Below are 20570 nucleotides of genomic sequence, written 5' to 3' on the forward strand. Positions count from 1 at the left end.
TTGATGCCGTCCCCTACACTACCACTACCGTTTGGAGACAACTCCCACCAATGTTTTCTGCCGCTTGGTGCTCCTGAGCTCCATCCAGACTGATTCTACATCTTGATTTTCTGAGCCAATATCCTTTCTCACTATTGCTCTGATTTCATCCTTTACTAACAATGCTACACCACCCCCTCTTCCTTTTTGCCTGTCCTTCCTAAATATCGAATATCCTTGGATATTCAGTTCCCAACCCTGGTCACCCTGCAACCATGTCTCCGTAATTGCAGCTATATCGTATCCGTTTACATCTATTTGCGCTGTTAATTCGTCTACCATATTACAGATGCTTTGTGCATTCAGACACAATGCGTTTAGATTTGTCTTTTTAACAGTATTAGACATCTTAACATTATTTTGTACTATAGCTCTATTTGTCTTTCTGCTATTTTTTTCTTACCTGGATCCGATTTGTTAGTGCACTCTTTTATTTGTATGCTCTGTCCCTTCCTGACATAATCTGGTTATCCTTACCACAATCACTTTCCTGCATTGCTTCCTTTTCTTTTCTCTTTAGCATTCTAGATTTCTCTCCACTGCGACCGTCCTTCCCGCCACCCCCCCATCCCCCACCCCGCCCTTATTTAGTTTAAAGCCCTGTCTACCTCCCTAGTTATTCGGTTCGCTAAAACTCTGGTCCCAGCATAGTTCAGGTGTAGTCCGTCCCACTGAACAGCTCTCTCTTTCCCGAGTACTGGTGCCTGTGCCCCATGAATCGAAACCCACTTCTCCCACACTAACCTCTGAGCCATGTATTCATCTCCCTGATTCTATTGACCAAATGCCAATTTGCTCGTGGCTCAGGTAATAATGCAGAGATTATTATGTTTGTGGTTCTGCTTTTTAATTTAGTCCCTAGCTGTTCAACCTCTCTCAGCAGAACCTCTTTCTTAGTCCTACCTATGTCATTGGTACCTACGTGTACCACGACAACTGGATCCTCCCCCTCCCACTCCAAGTTGTTCTCCAGCCCAGAGTCGATGTCCTTTACCCTGGCCTTCAGGACACACGCTCTCGGCTGCAGAGAAACCTATCTATCCCCCTAACTATACTGCTTCCTACGACAACCATCTGCCTCTTTACTCCCCCTACTTGAATGGTTTTCTGAACCATGGTGCCTTGGTCAGTCTGCTCATCCACCCCGCAGTCTGCACACTTGTCCACATGGGTTGCAAGAACCTCAAATCTACTGGACAAATGCAGGGACTGAGGCTCTACCTCCTGGATCCCCTTACCTGCTTCACTCGTAGTCACACCCTCCTGTCCCTGACCACGTGGCAATTCTAAAGTATTTAATCTAGAGGGTGTGGCCGCCTCCTGGAGCAAAAGGTCCAGGTAACTTTCTCCCTCCCTGATGTCTTGCAATGTCTACAGCTCGGACTCCAGCTCCGCAACTCGGAGCCGAATTTCGTTGAGCCGCAGACACTTAACGCAGATGTAGTCGCCCTGGATCAAAGCGTCCAGAAGCTCCCACATATTTCAGCAGCAACACATCTCCTGTTTTCCCATTATTTTATTTAATTAATTAGTTTAGTGTTAATCAAGTATTTACCCGATATAGTTTATTAAATTAGTTAAACAAATAAAGGTTAGTTTTTAGAATTTAGATATATGCTATATGTTAATTTAAAAGAAAAGCGGAGCCCACAATCACTACCAATCACTTACCTGCCTTACCTGTGATGTCACACAACAGAGTTCTCCCCACCCGGAGCCATGCGATCCCCTGGGAGAGGCAAAAAAACAGATAAAAACCCGAGCCAATTGGGGAAAAAAATCTGGGAAAATTCCTCTCCGACCCAACCAGGCGATCAAAACTAGTCCAGGAGATCACACAGACCGTATGCTGTGGTCTGTCATGACTTTTATCCCCACTCTCGGGCCTCGGTCTGCTCCCGCTCAGGTGCGCCGCCGCTCTGTGAAAAAAGTTAGGAAAAACAAGGCAAAGCAACAACTCCCGCCCCCACTTCACCAAACTCTCCCACTTACCAAACTCTGTTTTCCCACTCTGAGCTGCTGCACTTTAAAAGATTACTTATCAAGTTTACAAATTCAACTGCTGAGCCTGAGTATCTTGTTGTAAGCTTTTAGCTTCCTCTTGCTCCGACTTCCATTTCTTTGCAGTTGGCTGGCTATGCCCATTTCCTATATTCATATTTGACACCGGAGTCCATCTTGGGAAATTCCTGCTTTCAGGGTGTGTCGCCCAGGATTCCTGACTTCTATCTTCCTGTGTTCTCTTGAGTTTCCTTGGAACCCTACATCCGTCCTCATGTTATTTTTCATCCTAAGATCTTGATATTCCCAGTTACCAATATCCTGTCTAGTTGGTTTGCGTTTCCTTATTAATCTTCTCAACTGAACCCCAACTCCACCTCCCCCCTCGGAAGACCCAGAGTCTCTGCGAGATTGTCCCATACGTGCAGAACCACCTTCAGTCAGCTGGTGGGGATATGGACATTGTGACTGTTGTGTCCATTGAAGTACTTAGGCCTGCCAACTGACGCTGGTCACCATCCAAGTCAGGCTCATAATCATCTACTCATGGTGTAGGGAAGATGTTGTTCACTCTACTCTGATTCTTAGACCTTGGAACTTATCGTGGGAAAGGACATGTGACACAAAATTTTAGGCTTAACCCAGTGTTTGTTTTATTATGCAACAAAAAAACGACTAAAAACTACAGGACGAGACTGCTGAGAGAAATTTGGCTTTCGACATACAATCACCAATCCTGGCTGCAGCAATTGTAGGTGCGTGGTCATTGGTTCTGTGACCGGTTGGTTCTCCTTCTGTCCGTTCTCTGCAGAGCCTGTTCCTTTTGTGTCCTTCTAGAAACATAGAAACATAGAAACATAGAGAAACATAGAAAATAGGTGCAGCCCTTCTAGCCTGCACCGCCATTCAATGAGTTCATGGCTGAACATGCAAATTCAGTACCCACTTCCTGCTTTCTCGCCATACCCCTTGATCCCCCTAGTAGTAAGGACTTCATCTAACTCCCTTTTGAATATATTTAGTGAATTGGCCTCAACTATTTTCTGTGGTAGAGAATTCCACAGGTTCACCAGTCTCTGGGTGAAGAAGTTGCTCCTCATCTCGGTCCTAAATGGCTTACCCCTTATCCTTAGACTGAGACCCCTGGTTCTGGACTTCCCCAACATTGGGAACATTCTTGCTGCATCCAACCTGTCTAAACCCGTCAGAATTTTAAACGTTTTTATGAGGTCCCCTCTCATTCTTCTGAACTCCAGTGAATACAAGCCCAGTTGATCCAGTCTTTCTTGATAGGTCAGTCCCGTCATCCCGGGAATCAGTCTGGTGAACCTTCGCTACACTCCCTCAGTAGCAAGAATGTCCTTCCTCAAGTTAGGAGACCAAAACTGTACACAATACTCCAGGTGTGGCCTCACCAAGGCCCTGTACAACTGTAGTAACACCTTCCTGCCCCTGTACACAAATCCCTTCGCTATGAAGGGCAACATGCCATTTGCTTTCTTAACCGCCTGCTGTACCTGCATGCCAACCTTCAATGACTGATGTACCATGACACCCAGGTCTCGTTGCACCTCTCCTTTTCCTAATCTGTCACCATTAAGATAATAGTCTGTCTCTCTATTTTTACCACCAAAGTGGATAACCTCACATTTATCCACATTATACTTCATCTGCCATGCATTTGCCCACTCACCTAACCTATCCAAGTCACTCTGCAGCCTCATAGCATCTTCCTCGCAGTTCACACTGCAACCCAACTAAGTGTCATCCGCAAATTTGGAGATACTACATTTAATCCCCTCATCTAAATCATTAATGTACAGTGTAAACAGCTGGGGCCCCAGCACAGAACCTTGTGGTACCCACTAGTCACTGCCTGCCATTCTGAAAAGTCCCCATTTACTCCTACTCTTTGCTTCCTGTCTGACAACCAGTTCTCAATCCATGTCAGCACACTACCCCCAATCCCATGTGCTTTAACTTTGCACATTAATCTCTTGTGTGGGACCTTGTCGAAAGCCTTCTGAAAGTCCAAATATACCACATCAACTGGTTCTCCCTTGTCCACTCTACTGGAAACATCCTCAAAAAATTCCAGAAGATTTGTCAAGCATGATTTCCCTTTCACAAATCCATGCTGACTTGGGCCTATCATGTCATCTCTTTCCAAATGCGCTGCTATGACATCCTTAATAATTGATTCCATCATTTTACCCACTACTGAGGTCAGGCTGACCGGTCTATAATTCCCTGTTTTCTCTCTCCCTCCTTTTTTAAAAAGTGGGGTTACATTGGCTACCCTCCACTCCATAGGAACTGATCCAGAGTTTATGAAATGTTGGAAAATGATTGTCGATGCATCCGCTATTTCCAAGGCCACCTCCTTAAGTACTCTGGGATGCAGTCCATCAGGCCCTGGGGATTTATCGGCCTTCAATCCCATCAATTTCCCCAACACAATTTCCAGACTAATAAGGATTTCCCTCAGTTTCTCCTCCTTACTAGACCCTCTGACCCCTTTTATATCCGGAAGGTTGTTTGTGTCCTCCTTAGTGAATACCGAACCAAAGTACTTGTTCAATTGGTCTGCCATTTCTTTGTGCCCAGTTATGACTTCACCTGATTCTGACTGCAGGGGACCTACGTTTGTCTTTACTAACCTTTTTCTCTTTACATATCTATAGAAAGTTTTGCAATCCGTCTTAATGTTCCCTGCAAGCTTCTTCTCGTACTCCATTTTCCCTGCCCTAATCAAACCCTTTGTCCTCCTCTGCTGAGTTCTAAATTTCTCCCAGTCCCCGGGCTCGCTGCTATTTCTGGCCAATTTGTATGCCACTTCCTGGGCTTTAATACTATCCCTGATTTCCCTTGATAGCCACGTTTGAGCCACCTTCCCTTTTTTATTTTTACGGCAGACAGGAATGTACAATTGTTGTAGTTCATCCATGCGGTCTCTAAATGTCTGCCATTGCCCATCCACAGTCAACGCCTTAAGTATCATTCGCCAATCTATCCTAGCCAATTCACGCCTCATACCTTCAACGTTACCCTTCTTTAAGTTCTGGACCATGGTCTCTGAATTATCTGTTTCATTCTCCATCCTAATGCAGAATTCCACCATATTATGGTCACTCTTCCCCAAGGGGCCTCGCACAACAAGATTGCTAATTAATCCTCTCTCATTACACAACACCCAGTCTAAGATGGCCTCCCCCCTAGCTGGTTCCTTGACATATTGGTCTAGAAAACCATCCCTTATGCACTCCAGGAAATCCTCCTCTACCGTATTGCTTCCAGTTTGGCTAGCCCAATCTATGTGCATATTAAAGTCACCCATTATAAATGCTGCACCTTTATTGCATGCATGCCTAATTTCCTGTTTGATGCCCTCCCCAACATCACTACTACTGTTTGGAGGTCTGTACACAACTCCAACGAATGTTTTTTGCCCTTTGGTGTTCTGCAGCTCTACCCATATAGATTCCACATCATCCAAGCTAATGTCCTTCCTAACTATTGCATTAATCTCCTCTTTAACCAGCAATGCTACCCCATCTCCTTTTCCTTTTATTCTATCCCTCCTGAATGTTGAATACCCTGGATGTTGAGTTCCCAGCCCTGATCATCCTGGAGCCACGTCTCTGTAATCCCAATTGCATCATATTTGTTAACATCTATTTGCACAGTTAATTCATCCACCTTATTACGGATACTCCTTGCATTAACACCCTTCGTCCTTTTAGAATTTTGCTGTACAGTGGCCCTTTTTGTTCTTTGCCTTGGGTTTCTCTGCCCTCCACTTTTCCTCATCTCCTTTCTGTCTTTTGCTTTTGTCTCCTTTTTGTTTCCCTCTGTCTCCCTGCATTGGTTCCCATCCCCCTGCCATATTAGTTTAACTCCTCCCCAACAGCACTAGCAAACACTCCCCCGAGGACATTGGTTCCGGTCCTGCCCAGGTGCAGACCGTCCGGTTTGTACTGGTCCCACCTCCCCCAGAACCTGTCTCTTCCTCCTGCTTCAGTGTTTCTTCCTGTGTTCTCTGCTTGCTGTTACTTCTTGTGCTCTTCCTCCTGCTTCTGCTTAACTGCTTGTGTGTCTGTGTCCGTATATTTATATCCAGGTTTTGAATAAGTTTCCCGCTGGGACAATATTCGATTATTTCCTTATGCTGAATGCCGTTAGCCCAAAAATTTGCACTTCGTGGGGGTCCTTTGTTGTCTGATCTTATTACAGACTCGATGTCCAGTGGCTGTTTTCCCCACCCTGGTCAATCAAATTCAGGGCCTCACGTTAAAAACTCCATTGTTGTTATGCATGAAGTCAGTTTTGGTTCCTGACCACAGGATGTCCTTAGTTGTCCAGTTTGATTCCAAAGCTTGAATCACTCAATTTTTAGTTCATGGTCTGCATTTTTCTGAAGATTACTAACCTTACAATCCTTACTTTTAATGTCTGATAATAAACTCAGACACATTATTCTGGGTAGAGTCTTCTCTTTCAACGAGCATTTTGGGTGATTGCAACCTTCAGTCAAATCTCTCCATTACATTTCTTTTTACACAAAAAACCCAATGTTTTTACAATACAACAGTGTTTCTGACAACAAAACCATGTTTGGCCTTATTCTGACATCGGTTTATACCGTTTTTACAAACACTTCGGCCTGCATTTACTTTAACAAACCTTCCAGATTCCATTTCCTCAACCTTTTCTTTAATTTACAGGACAGGACAAGTAGATACAATACTATTATCAACTGTACAATTACTAATGAGTGTGATACGATTCGAACCCAGGGGAATTTCAATATTGAGTCCCAGATCCCATCGTGGAGGGGCCATAATTTCCTCGATTTCTCCCCTTACTTTATCATTCTCCTGGTGTAATGTGTAATAATGTTTGTGGGACAGCTCGATGTTCTTTAATAGTTCAGTCAGATGTTCAGGTAACGATGGGATATCGTATCCAAAGCGCGATATGTATTCCTGGAGGTTCGATAAAGTACCGTTGACTGTGATACTTATGTGTTTGTGGTCTGAAATAGGAATTATCCTTCCTTATGCTACTTGTGTCTCTACTTGGGGTTTGAAACAAAAGGTTGACTCCCTCACTGGACAACAGGTGCCCTGGTGTATTCAATACCGACTTTCGCTGGTGGTGACACAGTATGTCCCGTTTCCCTTATACACAACCTGTGGCGGAACATGGTCGTGAACCGCCACTTCCACGATACAGCTTATAGGCTGCCTGTCCTCGTACTTGGACCCACATAGCGGCCAGTCGAAAGGATTCAGATGATAAGCACAAAAGATCACATGTGTACCCCCTCTCTGGCATCCCTCCAGATTAGCACCGGTTATTGAGTCTCCCTTTTGAATATATCTAACGAACTGGCCTCAACAACTTTCTGTGGTAGAGAATTCCATGGGTTCACAATTCTCTGAATGAAGAAGTTTCTCCTCATCTCGGTCCTAAATGGCTTACCCATTACTTTACACTGTGACCCCTGGCTCTGGACTTCCCCAACATCGGGAACATTTTTCCTGCATCTAACCTGTCCAATCCCGTCAGAATTTTATGTTTCTATGAGATCCCCTCTCACTCTTCTAAATTACAGTGAATACAGGCCCAGTCAATCCAGTCTTTCTTCATATGTCAGTCCTGCCATCCTGGGAATCAGTCTAGTGAACCTTTGCTGCACTTCCTCAATAGCAAGAATGCCCTTCCTCAGATTAGGAGACCAAAACTGTACACATTATTCAAGGTGTGGCCTCACCAAGGCCCTGTACAACTGCAGTAAGATCTCTCTGCTCCTATACTCAAATCCTCTCGCCATGAAGGCCAACATACCATTTGCCTTCTTCACCGCCTGCTATACCTGCATGCCAACTTTCAATGACTGATGTACCATGACACCCAGGTCTCGTTGCACTTCCCCTTTTCCTAATCTGTCACCGTTCAGATAATATTCTTCCTTCCTGTTTTTGCCGCCAAAGTGGATAAACTCACATTTATCTACATTATACCGCATCTGCCATGCATTTGCCCACTCACCTAACCTGTCCAAGTCACCCTGGAGCCTCTTAGCATCCTTCTCACAGCTCACATTGCCACCCAACTTAGTGTCATCTGCAAACTTGAAGTTATTACATTCAATTCCTTCATTTAAATCATTAATGTATATTATAAATAGCTGGGGTCCCAGCACTGAACGTTGTGGTACTCCACTAGTCACTGCCTGCCATTCTGAAAAGGAGCCGTTTATTCTTGCTATTTGCTTCCTGTCTGCCAACCAGTTCTATATCCACGTCAATACATTACCCCCAATACCATGAGATTTAATTTTGTACACTAATCTCTTGTGTGGGACTTTGTCAAAAGTCTTTTGAAAGTCTAAATACACCACATCCACCGGTTCTCCCTTGTCCATTCTACCAGTTACATCCTCAAAAAAGTTTAGAAGATTTGTCAAGCATGATTTCCCTTTCATAAATTCATACTGACTTGGACCGATCCTGTCACTGCTTTCCAAATGCGCTGCTATTACATCTTTAATAATTGATTCCAACATTTTCCCCACTACCAATGTAGCTAACATGTATCCCGTTCTGAATTACCCCAATGTTTTTCACCCGGTGTACCAGTACAGGTCGTTGTGACTGATCCAACACTGGTATTCGAAGCACTATCCCCATTATGGATTGTTTACTTTGACCACAGTTGACCGAGACTGGATACGCTTCAGAGGCTGACTGTAGCTGGCACGAATTCAGGAGGTTGTTATCGACACTCAAAGCTTTTAGATGCTTATTGCTGACCCATGACGGTACATGGCCTTGTTTTAAATCCTCTAAATTACTGCGTCCTTCATTTAACAACCAAGCTCCGTACATGACACACACGTCATTCTGAGTAGCTTGATCTGACGCGTTTCTACACACCTTGATTAAACCATTGATGGTTTGAGCTTTTTTTTCCACCTCAGCTACCATCTCTTTCAAATGAATTGTCATTGCCTGGTCCTCCTGTAATTCATTACACTCTATGTCACTACCCTCCTCCGTATTTTCGTTAACTGGTCCCTTAAGGTATTCACTTGGACTTTCAACTGCGCGTTGTCCACACTATTTACCAGTGATGTCCCAATATTAAATGCTGTCGCTACATCACTCATTAGGCCTCTTTTCCATCTCAGTTTATATGCTTCCCCCTGACTCTCATTGCCGTAATTCTTTTGATAGAATTGTTTAAACATTTCCTTTAATAATTTTTTATATAACTTTTCCATTTCTGGCAGGCACCACCAGGGTAATTGTAACTCTGTTAAATTTTAAATAACCGACGCTACTTCATAATATACAGAATGATATAACATTTTCCCTGTTGGGATCAACAACGTCCCATTCTTCGGCCCAGGTTTTAGGACAGAACATGGAATTTCTTTGTTTGGAATCTCCTGCATTTTAGGGAGAGGTTTTAATTTGCTCGCGATCAGCTCGGTTGCATTGACTGTTTTTGGAGGATCTAGGACCACAGAGACATTGGGACTTAATACCATACAGACAAACAATGTACGTGGGGCCTCAAACTCACACAGACGAGACATTGGGCCTCAAACACACAGAGACGCTGGGCCTCAAACCCATGCAGACAAGACATGGTAGGACTCAAACCCACACAGACATGAATCCCTTGTTCCTCCTTCCATCACTTTTCCCAACACAATCTCATTTCTTTGGCTCGATTCGCTATGAAGACAAAAAAATGAAAGAAGATTCTTTTGCTCTGCTGGGGCCGCCCCCTCACAGGTCCTTCTTCAGTTATTCACATATGTACATCCTTAAATCAATTTAGCTAAGTCAAATTTTAATTTCACAAAACCCTATGTGATTTAACCTTACTGGAGTTCACACAGCACTGTCCCATCAAAGTTCATGTTCGGTAATACCTTGAGGTCATTTCTATATTAAAGGACCTCTCTCGGTAATTGCTACAGGAGCGGCGAGATTGGGGCGAAGGAGCTGTGAGAGATTGTGGAGGGATGTGATCAGGGCCCAGGGAGGCATGAGTTCGGGCCCGCCCACACTGCGATATGTGCACACACTAGGTCCGTGCAGCAGAGCAGATCTTCAGTTGTCTTGGGGAATCCTTGCCAATGGACAAAGACCTAGCTCTGTCAAGCCCGTGTGGTGGCCACCACACATTAAAAAAAATCCACGCACAGGCATCTTCCACCCTCGAGGATGTAGTTCGGGTTCTTCATTCGAAACACCTGTGAACTCATCTTTTTTGACGTGGAAGCAAGTCATCCTCGTTTCGAGGGACCGCCTATGATGATGATGGTTAAAAGAAAAGAAAAAGAACATCCATTGTGGCTTTCCTACCTGCCCAATGGGCTAATTCATCAATTCTGATTTTCCCTTTCTGTTAATGAGGGAAAACATCCACTCAAATTCCAAACATAACATTTTCTTTAAAATTTTCAAATGCTCAAAATATTTATTCGACTCGTCACAAGGTGTTTCTTTCTGAAGTCTTGTACAGAGTGTTACCTTTTTTCGCATTTTAAAAGTTCGACAAACACGCACACCAATGCGTGGTACATTACACATTACAATGATTTTCCACGCATAATAGCAGTACACACCCTTTTTCTCCACTGGTCACACATTCTTGAATTGGCTGGAAAATTTTTATTTTTAAAATAGCAAATATATGTGATTGCCTCATGGCCGGAACTCGAGGTTTTTCACACAATTTAAACCAATCAAAAATTCACCATGGCCATAGTAAAAATCTGGTTTTCACAGGTTAATTAACCTCTATAACTCCAAATTAATCCAAACCAATCTCAAACTAACCAGTACCAGTTGAAAAAAAACTACAGACACACAGACAAATAAACATCTATTTGTTTTTAACTTTACCATTCATACTGAAGCATCACACGCAGTATATTTCATAACTTTTCAAACATCCATAGTAGCAAATTCTATGTTTTATTTTCTTAAATTCATAGAATGCTTTTCTATTTTTTTTATCTCTTAAACAAATGGTTTATTATCATAAACACAATGCTTTCCTGCCATACTTTGTGCTTCCTTTCTTGAATCCCGCAGGGTCCTTCTGCTCACCTTGTTTTATATTTTCCTGCATTACCTTACTGTCAGCTTTCAGATTTCTAAAACTGCTTTTGCAGCTACTGAGAAGGATCTGCTTCAAGGTTACATCCCCCAACTCCGGGTGACCCATCCAAAAATCCGTACAGCGTCTATTAACATCCAACGGACTATCCGTGGAGTTAATGGGGCCTATATCCCCGGCTCAATGCTGCCAATCCGTCCTCATCACAGTTATTGATTGGTCTCAGTGGTCCCGGTGCTTCGGGAGCCAGCCGACCCTCACTATACTGGGTCCCATCATCGGGCTCCTTTCTCTCTTCATCCCAATCTACCCCAACTTCCCCCGGTGTCATAAGATAAGCCATACCCCTGGCTCCGGATAATGCTAGGGTCAGCTTACTGATATCTTTTAACTGATCCTCGGCCTTCTCAGCTCTCTCTGCTCATCGGGAATTTTCTTCTCTGCGGACTAAATCGTTGAACTTAGCCTCGGTAACCTGGCACTGTAAATACTCAAAGTGATTCCGCGCCGTTTCTTCCTTCCTACCCTGGTCCTGCCTTTCTTTTCTCGGCCTGTTACTCTGGCATCTCTCTTTGGCTACCTTATTTGACCCGAGACTACTCCAGTCTGTCAGAGACTGTTTCACTCCTGGTCCCCTAGTCGCCTTTGAGATCACCCTTAATATCACCCTTGGCCTCCCTGAGAACCCTTTTCGCAGACTCCCCGCAACTACCTTTTGGCTTCTCTCCGTGACTACCCCAGTCAACCGGGATTGCTCCTGCCTATCCGAGACTGTTTCCTTCTTCTGGCTGCCCTGGCTGTCCGTGAGATTACTATGGTCTCCCTGAGACCCCTGCTAAGACTACCTGCAACTTCTTTTCTCTGTGGCTACCCTAGTCAGCCCGGGATTACTCCAGCTTACCCAAGACTGTTTCCTTCCTCTGCTGGCTGCCCTAGCTGCCCCCGAGAAGATAACTTGCGCAGACTACCTGCGACTTCTTTCCTCGATGGCTAGTCTAGTCAACCTGTGATTACTCCTGCCTGTCAGAGACTGTTTCTCTCCTGGTCCCCTCGCCGCCCTTGAGAAGATAACTTTTGGTCTTTCTCAGACTCCTGCGCAGACTACCTGCAACTTCTTTCCTCCGTTGCTACCCTAGTCAACCCAGAATTACTCCAGCCTACCCAAGACTATTTCCTTCCTCTGCTGGCTGCCCTAGCTGCCCTGAGAAGATAATTTTTCGATTACCTTAGCCAACTTACACGTAACCAAGCCTCCCTCGGGATTCTTGCCTTGGTTTTGTGTCCGTGATCCTATTAGCAATGCTGAGGTCCTGCTGCAGTTGCCAATTCTGTAGGGTGTTTGTTTTGTTCACTCTACCCTGATTCTTAGACCTCGGATCTTATAGTGGGAAAAGACAACAAGTGACACAAAATTTTAGACTTAACCCAGTGTTCGTTTTATTACACAACAAAAAACTGATGAAAAACTACAAGACTAGATTGCTGAGAGAAATTTGACTTTAGACATACAATCACCATTCCTGGCTTAGCTATTGTAGGTTCATGGTCATTGGTTCCATGACCAGTTGGTTCTCCTTCTGTCCGTTCTCTGCAGCGCCTGTTCCTTTCGTGTCCTTCTGTCTCTTCCTCCTGCTTCAGTGTTTCTTCCTGTGTTCTCTGCTTGCTGTTGCTTCTTGTGCTCTTCCTCCTGCCTCTGCTTAACTGCTTGTGTGTCTGTGTCCATATATTTATATCCAGGTTTTGAATAAGTTTCCCGCTGGGACAAAATTCGATTATTTCCTTATGCTGAATGCCGTTAGCCCCAAAATTTGCACTTCGTGGGGTCCTTTGTTGTCTGATCTTATGACTCGATGTCTCCAGTGGCTGTTTTCCCCACCCTGGTCAATCAAGTTCAGGGCCTCACATTAAAAACTCCATTGTTGTTATGCATGAAGTCAGTTTTGTTTCCTGACCACAAGATGTCCTTAGTTGTCCAGTTTAATTCCAAAGCTTGTATCAATCAATTTTTAGTTCATGGTCTGCATTTTTCTGAAGATTACTAACCTTACATTGGTACTGAAGGTGCATCACACATTTCAACATTTGATCCACATGAACCTTCTTGATATATTCACCAATTTTGATCTTGTACTGCTTGGTGCCAAATAAATGTACCAATAGCCCATTTCCATGGACTTGCCCTTTTCGATGGACTGAGAACTCTGACCTGATCACCCCCCTGAAAGCACCGCTCTTTAGTACTGGAATAATAATGATGCTTCTACACTGATTGTGCCTTCTCTACCTTATCAATAAACTGAGACACATCTTCAGCCGATGCTTCATCAATAATTCAGCAGGTGTGTACCCTGTTGCAGAAAGGTGCGTAGTTCTGTATTTGAAAAGAAAATTTGCTAAGCTGTGCTTCATGCTCACCGATGATCCAGTCTGTAGAATTTGTTTCTGCAAAGCCTTCTTGACAATACTGACCGACCTTTCAGCTGCACCATTTGAAGCAGGATGATATGGTGCTACCAACGTATGTTTGATACAGCAGCAAAATACAGCGGATGCTAGAATCTGAAATAAAAACAGAAAATGCTGGAAATCTCAGCGGGTGGAGAGAAACAGAGTTAAGGTTTCAGGTCAATGACCCTTCATCAGATGTTCCTTCAAGACTTTGGCCCATAGTGCACTGGAAATGACTACTCTCAGGCCCCATCTTTAGACATCCCTGCGCACATGATAATTTGTGCCAATGATCATAAAAGGACTTTATCCTCTCATCTAAGTGCATAGCAATACTGTAGAGGAGGATTTCCTGGAGTGTATAAGGGATGGTTTTCGAGACCAATATGTCGAGGAACCAACAAGAGAGCAGGCCATCCTAGACTGGGTCTTGTGTAACGAGACAGGATTAATTAGCAATCTGGTCGTGCCTTGGTGAAGAGTGACCATAATATGGTAGAATTCTTCATCAAGATGGAGAGCGACACAATTAATTCAGAGACTAGGGCCCTGAACTTAAAGAAAGGAAACTTCGATGGTATGAGACGTGATTTGGCTAGGATAGACTGGCAAATGATACTTAAAGGGTTGATGGTGGATAGGCAATGGCAGACATTTAAAGAGCACATGGATGAATTACAACTATTGTACATCCCTGTCTGGCGTAAAAATAAAACAGGAAAGCTGGCTCAACTGTGCCTAACAAGAGAAATTAGGGATAATATTAAATCCAAGGAAGAGGCATATAAATTGGCCAGAAAGAGCAGCAAACCTGAGGACTGCGAGAAATTTAAAATTCAGCAGAGAGGACGAAGGGTTTAATTAGGAGGAGGAAAATAGAGTAAGCTTGCAGGGAACATAAAAACTGACTGCAAAAACATCTATAGATATGTGAAGACTAATTTAGGTCCCTTGCAGTCAGAATCAGGTGAATTCATAATGGGGAACAAGGAACTGGCAGACAAATTGAACAAATACTTTGGTTCTATATTCAAAAAGGAGTTAGATGTAGTCCTTATTACTAGGGGGATCAAGGGGTATGGCGAGAAAGCAGGAATGGGGTACTGAAGTTGCATGTTCAGCCATGAACTCATTGAATGGCGGTGCAGGCTAGAAGGGCCGAATGGCCTACTCCTGCACCTATTTTCTATGTTTTCTATGTTTTCTATGTTCACTAAAGAATACATGAATAACCTCCCGAAAATACAAGGGGACCGAGGGTCTAGTAGGAAAAAGGAGCTGAGGGAAATACTTATTAGTCAGGAACTTCGATGGTATGAGACGTGATTTGGAGTAAAATTGGAGTAAAATTACTACAACCAAACAAAAGGGGGAAGGAGCCTCAGAGTATGGGGAATGATTATTCCAGATATATCAAGAATGCTCTGGACAGGGAAACCCGGGCCGCGGCGACCGAGCATTTATCCAGGCATTTAAGGACGGACTATCCGCTGCACGCCAGACCATTATAAAAATGGGAGTAATTGTAACCCAGGATTATGATGAACTGGTCGAGTGGGCTCGTGGCATCCAGGGAGAGGGCGATGAAAAATCCCAAACAAAGATAAAACAAGAAATTGAAGGTTGGCATGCAGGTACAGCAGGCGGTTAAGAAAGCAAATGGCATGTTGGCCTTCATAGCGAGGGGATTTGAGTACAGGTGCAGGGAGGTGTTGCTACAGTTGTACAGGGCCTTGGTGAGGCCACACCTGGAGTATTGTGTACAGTTTTGGTCTTCTAACCTAAGGAAAGACATTCTTGCTATTGAGGGAGTGCAGCGAAGGTTCACCAGACTGATTCTTGGGATGGTGGGACTGACCTATCAAGAAAGACTGGATCAACTGGGCTTGTATTCACTGGAGTTCAGAAGAATGAGAGGAGACCTCATAGAAACATTTAAAATTCTGATGGGTTTAGACAGGTTAGATGCAGGAAGAATGTTCCCAATGTTGGGGAAATGTAGAACCAGGGGTCACAGTCTAAGGATAAGGGGTAAGCCATTTAGGACCGAGATGAGGAGAAACTTCTTCACCCAGAGAGTGGTGAACCTGTGGAATTCTCTACCACAGAAAGTTGTTGAGGCCAATTCACTAAATATATTCAAAAAGGAGTTAGATGAAGTCCTTACTACTAGGGAGATCAAGGGGTATGGCGAGAAAGCAGGAATGGGGTACTGAAGTTGCATGTTCAGCCATGAACTCATTGAATGGTGGTGCAGGCTCGAGGGGCCGAATGGCCTACTCCTGCACCTATTTTCTATGTTTCTATGTTTCTATGTTTCTAGGAAATGTGTTAGGGAAACTGATAGGACTGAAGGCCGATAAATCCCCAGGGCCTGATAGTCTGCATCCCAGAGTACTTAAGGAAGCGGCCCTAGAAATAGTAGATGCATTGGTGGTCATTTTCCAAAATTCCATGGACTCTGGATCAGTACCTATGGATTGGAGGGTAGATAATGTAACCCCACTTTTTAAAAAAGGAGGGAGAGAGAAAACAGGAAATCATAGACCGGTTAGCCTGACATCGGTGGTGGGGAAAATGCTGAAATCAATTAATAGCAGCGCATTTGGAAAGCAGTGGCAGGATCGGTCCAAGTCAGCATGGATTTATGAAAGGGAAATTGTGTGGCAATCGAGTTGTAATGCCTAAGAAAGGAAAGTTTGTGCGTGAGTTACACAGCACACATCCTGATATAGTGATGATGAAGGCCATCACCAGGTCCCATGTATGGTGGCCAGGAATTGAAAGCATGCGTGCATCAGTGCAACACCTGCATGCAGCTCAGCAAAGCACCAGCGGAATCGCCACTGAGTCTGTGGTCATGGCCATCCAAACCTTGGTCCAGGATCCATGTAGATTTTGCAGGTCCCTTCCTGAGCAAGATGTTTTTAGTGGTGGTGGATGCTTCTTCGAAGTGGATAGAATGCATAATCATGTCGTCCAGTATGTCCATGGCAACCAGAGAGAATCTCAATGTCATGTTCACGACACATGGTCTGCCTGACATAGTGGTGAGCGGAAATGGGTCATGCTTCACCAGTCAGGAGTTTCAGGAGTTTGTAAAACTTAACAGCATAAAACATGTAAGGTCAGCACCATTCAAACCTGTGTCCAATGGGCAAGCAGAACGTGCAGTACAAATTATCAAGCAAAGCATGAGGAGAGTAACCCAAGGGTCACTGCAGACCCGCTTGTTTTGCATACTGCTGAGTTACAAGACAAGACCCCACACATTCACAGGGGTCTCACCTGCTGAACTCATGAAGAAAAGAGGTCTTTAGATCAAGTTATCTCTTGTACATCCGGATTTAAGTAATCATGTTGAATACAGAAGGCAGAGTCAACAAGGGTACCACGATCATGCAACTGTGTCACGCGAGATTTCTGTTAATGATCCTGTATATGTGTTAAATTGTGGTCAGGATCCCAAATGGATCGCTGGTATGGTCATGGCCAAGGAGGTCAACAGAGTATTTGATATTAAGCTCAAAAATGGGCAAATTTTCAGGAAACACATGGATCAAACAAAGCTGAGGCACACAGACGAGCCAGAGCAGTCGGACAAAGAAACCATCGACGACTAACCAACCTACCAGCAGCCTTCAGTGGACTCAAGGGTCATCAGTGTACCTGGAATTTCCATCACTGGCTTGTTCAATAAAAATGGACTTGCAATTCCTGACATGGACTTGCAATTCCTGACATGGCCACTGCCAGCCCCAACAAGTCAGTCATCCAGCCACCAGCCACAACAGACTCCGCACATTCACCCAAGGCCGGAATCGAACTGAGATGGTCAACCCGGGAGCGTAAAGCATCGGACTGTCTCAATCTGTGAAATACTGTGATAAGATCTCAGAGAAGGGTATTGTGATGTATGTACATGCTGTTTGTAGCCATCAGATGGTGTAATTGTTGGAGACCACTGAGCAGCATGCACATGATGCTGTTCTGGTATAAAAAGCCAGCCATTTTGTGAGTCAGGCACTTTGGGCCTAAATAAAGCAGAGGCAAGGTTGTACCTTGTTTAGTTAAACAGTTTGAACCTTTTTGCATACATAACAGTAACCCTGCCGGTTACGGCACTTTAAATGCCCATCCAACCATCTCTTAAATGTGGTGAGGGTTTCAGCATCCACCACCCTTCTAGGCTGTGAGTTCCAGACCCCCACAACCCTCTGCGTGAAGAAGCGCCCCCCCCTCAAATCCCCTCTGAACCTTCTACCAACCACCTTAAAACTATGCCCCTTCGTAATTGACCCCTCCACCAAGGGAAATAGGCCCTTACTATCCACTATATCCAGGCCCCTCAAAATTTTGTACACCTCAACAAGATCTCCTCTTAATCTCCTCTGTTCCAATGAGAACAAACCCAATCTGTCCTCATAACTAAGATTCTCCATTCCAAGCAGCATCCTAGTAAATCTCTCCTGCACCCGCTCTAGTTCAATCACGTCCTTCCTATAATACAGCGACCAGAACTGCACGCAGTACTCCAGCTGTAGCCTAACCAGAGTATCATACAAATTAAGCATAACCTCCCTGCTCTTAAATTCTATGCCTCGGCCAATAAAGGCCTGTTACCACATTTAGAATATTTGTGTATTCATAGCTTCTGGAATGCTGAGGCTTCCCCAACCTTCTTTCACACAGGACCCTCACTGTTAGCAGAGAGGGAAGATTTTCCATCCCACCAGTTGGGCTGAACTGGAAAACACGTATCAAAGGCAGGGGGCAGGGTGTTAATTTACGACAACATCTAATCCCAAGCAAATCCGAGTCTTTATGGCAAAGTGTTAAGTGACAAGTTGCCTTATCAGCAGAATTTGCAAAACTTAGGAGAATCACAGAACATATTTGCAGTGCATTCATATAACATAGCCAGTATGAATTGCATTACCCACTCAGTTAAACATTCATCCCAACACCATCTTGTTAGTCAGATCTCCAGTAATGTCCATGCAACCTCTCAAGTACCCCGAGATGAATAAATCTGAATACTTATTCATATTATTGTTATGTGGTTTAAGGGCCTCTGCCTCCTGCAATATAGCCAAGGCTTGAAACTGTGAATCTTTTGAGGTGTCAATTCCAAATTTTCAATGAGGCTTCTGTGGAGATTTGCCTTTGAGCTATTCTTGCTTACAATGTAATGCATCTCGCAAAATCATTTCACTTGTGTCAAAAGCAGCTTTAATTGCTTTCAGCTTCAATTTCCTTTTACCATGAACATTCCACTGCTTCTGTACAATAACAAAAATGACTGGGTGGGGCTGGGAATAGAGTATGAGAGGAGATGACATATCCCCAGCTTCAATGCCTGACTGGCTGTGCGCTCAAAGTTCAGCAATTTAAAGAGTCTGAAATTGAGCCTCGTCCTTTTATGTTTTAATTTTATTTTTTTCTCCCTTTTAAGCCGTGTGCCCCTTCACATCATCCTTCAGCTGAGTGGGTAGAAGACATTGGGTGGAAGCAATCACCAGCCTGGGCCGCACACATTTCTCTGCAACTCAGGAACAGGAAGCTTGATCAACTAGGGCGGGGAAGATAATGTTAACTTCTCCCTCTACCCTCAACAAAGATGGATTTACTTGATAAGGTCAAACGGCCACTGTGTAGCACACGCTCTATTGACTGGAGCCAGTAATGTGGCTGGTGAGGTGTCGCTGAGACTGCTGATACCTCGGGGCTGTGTGGGCCTGCAGTCCACGGACCCAGCCACGCTTGATCATGTGGGCTCCAGTCAATGAAGTAAGTCCATGGGTTAGATTTTCCATTATGTTTGCATGCATAACGCCCACGTAACATCCATTTTAACGCTGCATGCATAACGCCCATATATTAGCCACAACATGGAAACTGACGCCCATTTCTCGGACACTTATCGCCGGGCGTTACTTTCGCCATGTACATAACGGTGGGAAAAAATAATACTGCCCGCCCACTTTTTTGGGGCGGAATCATCAGAATGAGCGAACCCAACGCCCATAATATCGCCCAGCGTTACTTTTGGTATGTAATTAATGGCGAGATTCAATAATAACGACCGCCCAATTTTTTTGTCGTAAAGATCACATTTGCCGAAACTAACGCCTGGTATATCACCCAGCGTCACTTTCAGCACCTCGCACACATCTCGCCCACAATATCGCTCGCCGAAAACACCGCTCTGAAAAAGTTGAACTGTTCTGAACGAATCACAGTGGTGTGGACGCCATTTAGTAAATCGCAGGTCGCTTCATTAAAAGGCTGCTTCAACTTCGGGGAGTTTGGATTTACTCTGGAGTTCTTCTCAGGTGATTTGACCATCTGAACAGACATCTTTTCATACTGTGGCGATTGGGTTTTACTGTAGGTGTCTTAGTAGGGAAATTTGTTGCTTGTGAACAATCAGTATTATACTTTATTGGAATGGGCCAGCCATTTCTCAGCCTGCATTGATTACAATGCAGATACTGCAGAGTGCAAAGGGCACAATGTCTAATCCACAGCATTATGTGCACAATCTAAGACGTGCCAGACTGAGGAGGAGGTCCAGACCATACACCCACTGCACTTACAGGGAGAAGCAGTCTTCGTTCGACATATCCGAGAACACCTGCCTTCGGAGACTGCGCTTCCACAAAGTGATGATCACTGAAATATGCCAGTTCATCAGCCGAGATCTGCAGCCTGCCAGCACCTTCAGGACATCACTATCCATCGAGGACAAAGTCTTTCTACGCATCCGGTTCCTTTCAGGCCTCTGCGGTCGACATTTCCCCTAAGTCTCAGCATGCCACACATCGCTGGATTAGACAGGTCACGGAGGCCCTTTACGCACATCGGATGGACTTTATCAGTTTCCCTATGACCACGGAGGCTCAGACTGACAGCGAATTGCTAAGTTCCCCAAGGTG

Source organism: Pristiophorus japonicus, chromosome 3, assembly GCF_044704955.1.
Source record: "Pristiophorus japonicus isolate sPriJap1 chromosome 3, sPriJap1.hap1, whole genome shotgun sequence".
Taxonomy (NCBI): domain Eukaryota; kingdom Metazoa; phylum Chordata; class Chondrichthyes; family Pristiophoridae; genus Pristiophorus; species Pristiophorus japonicus.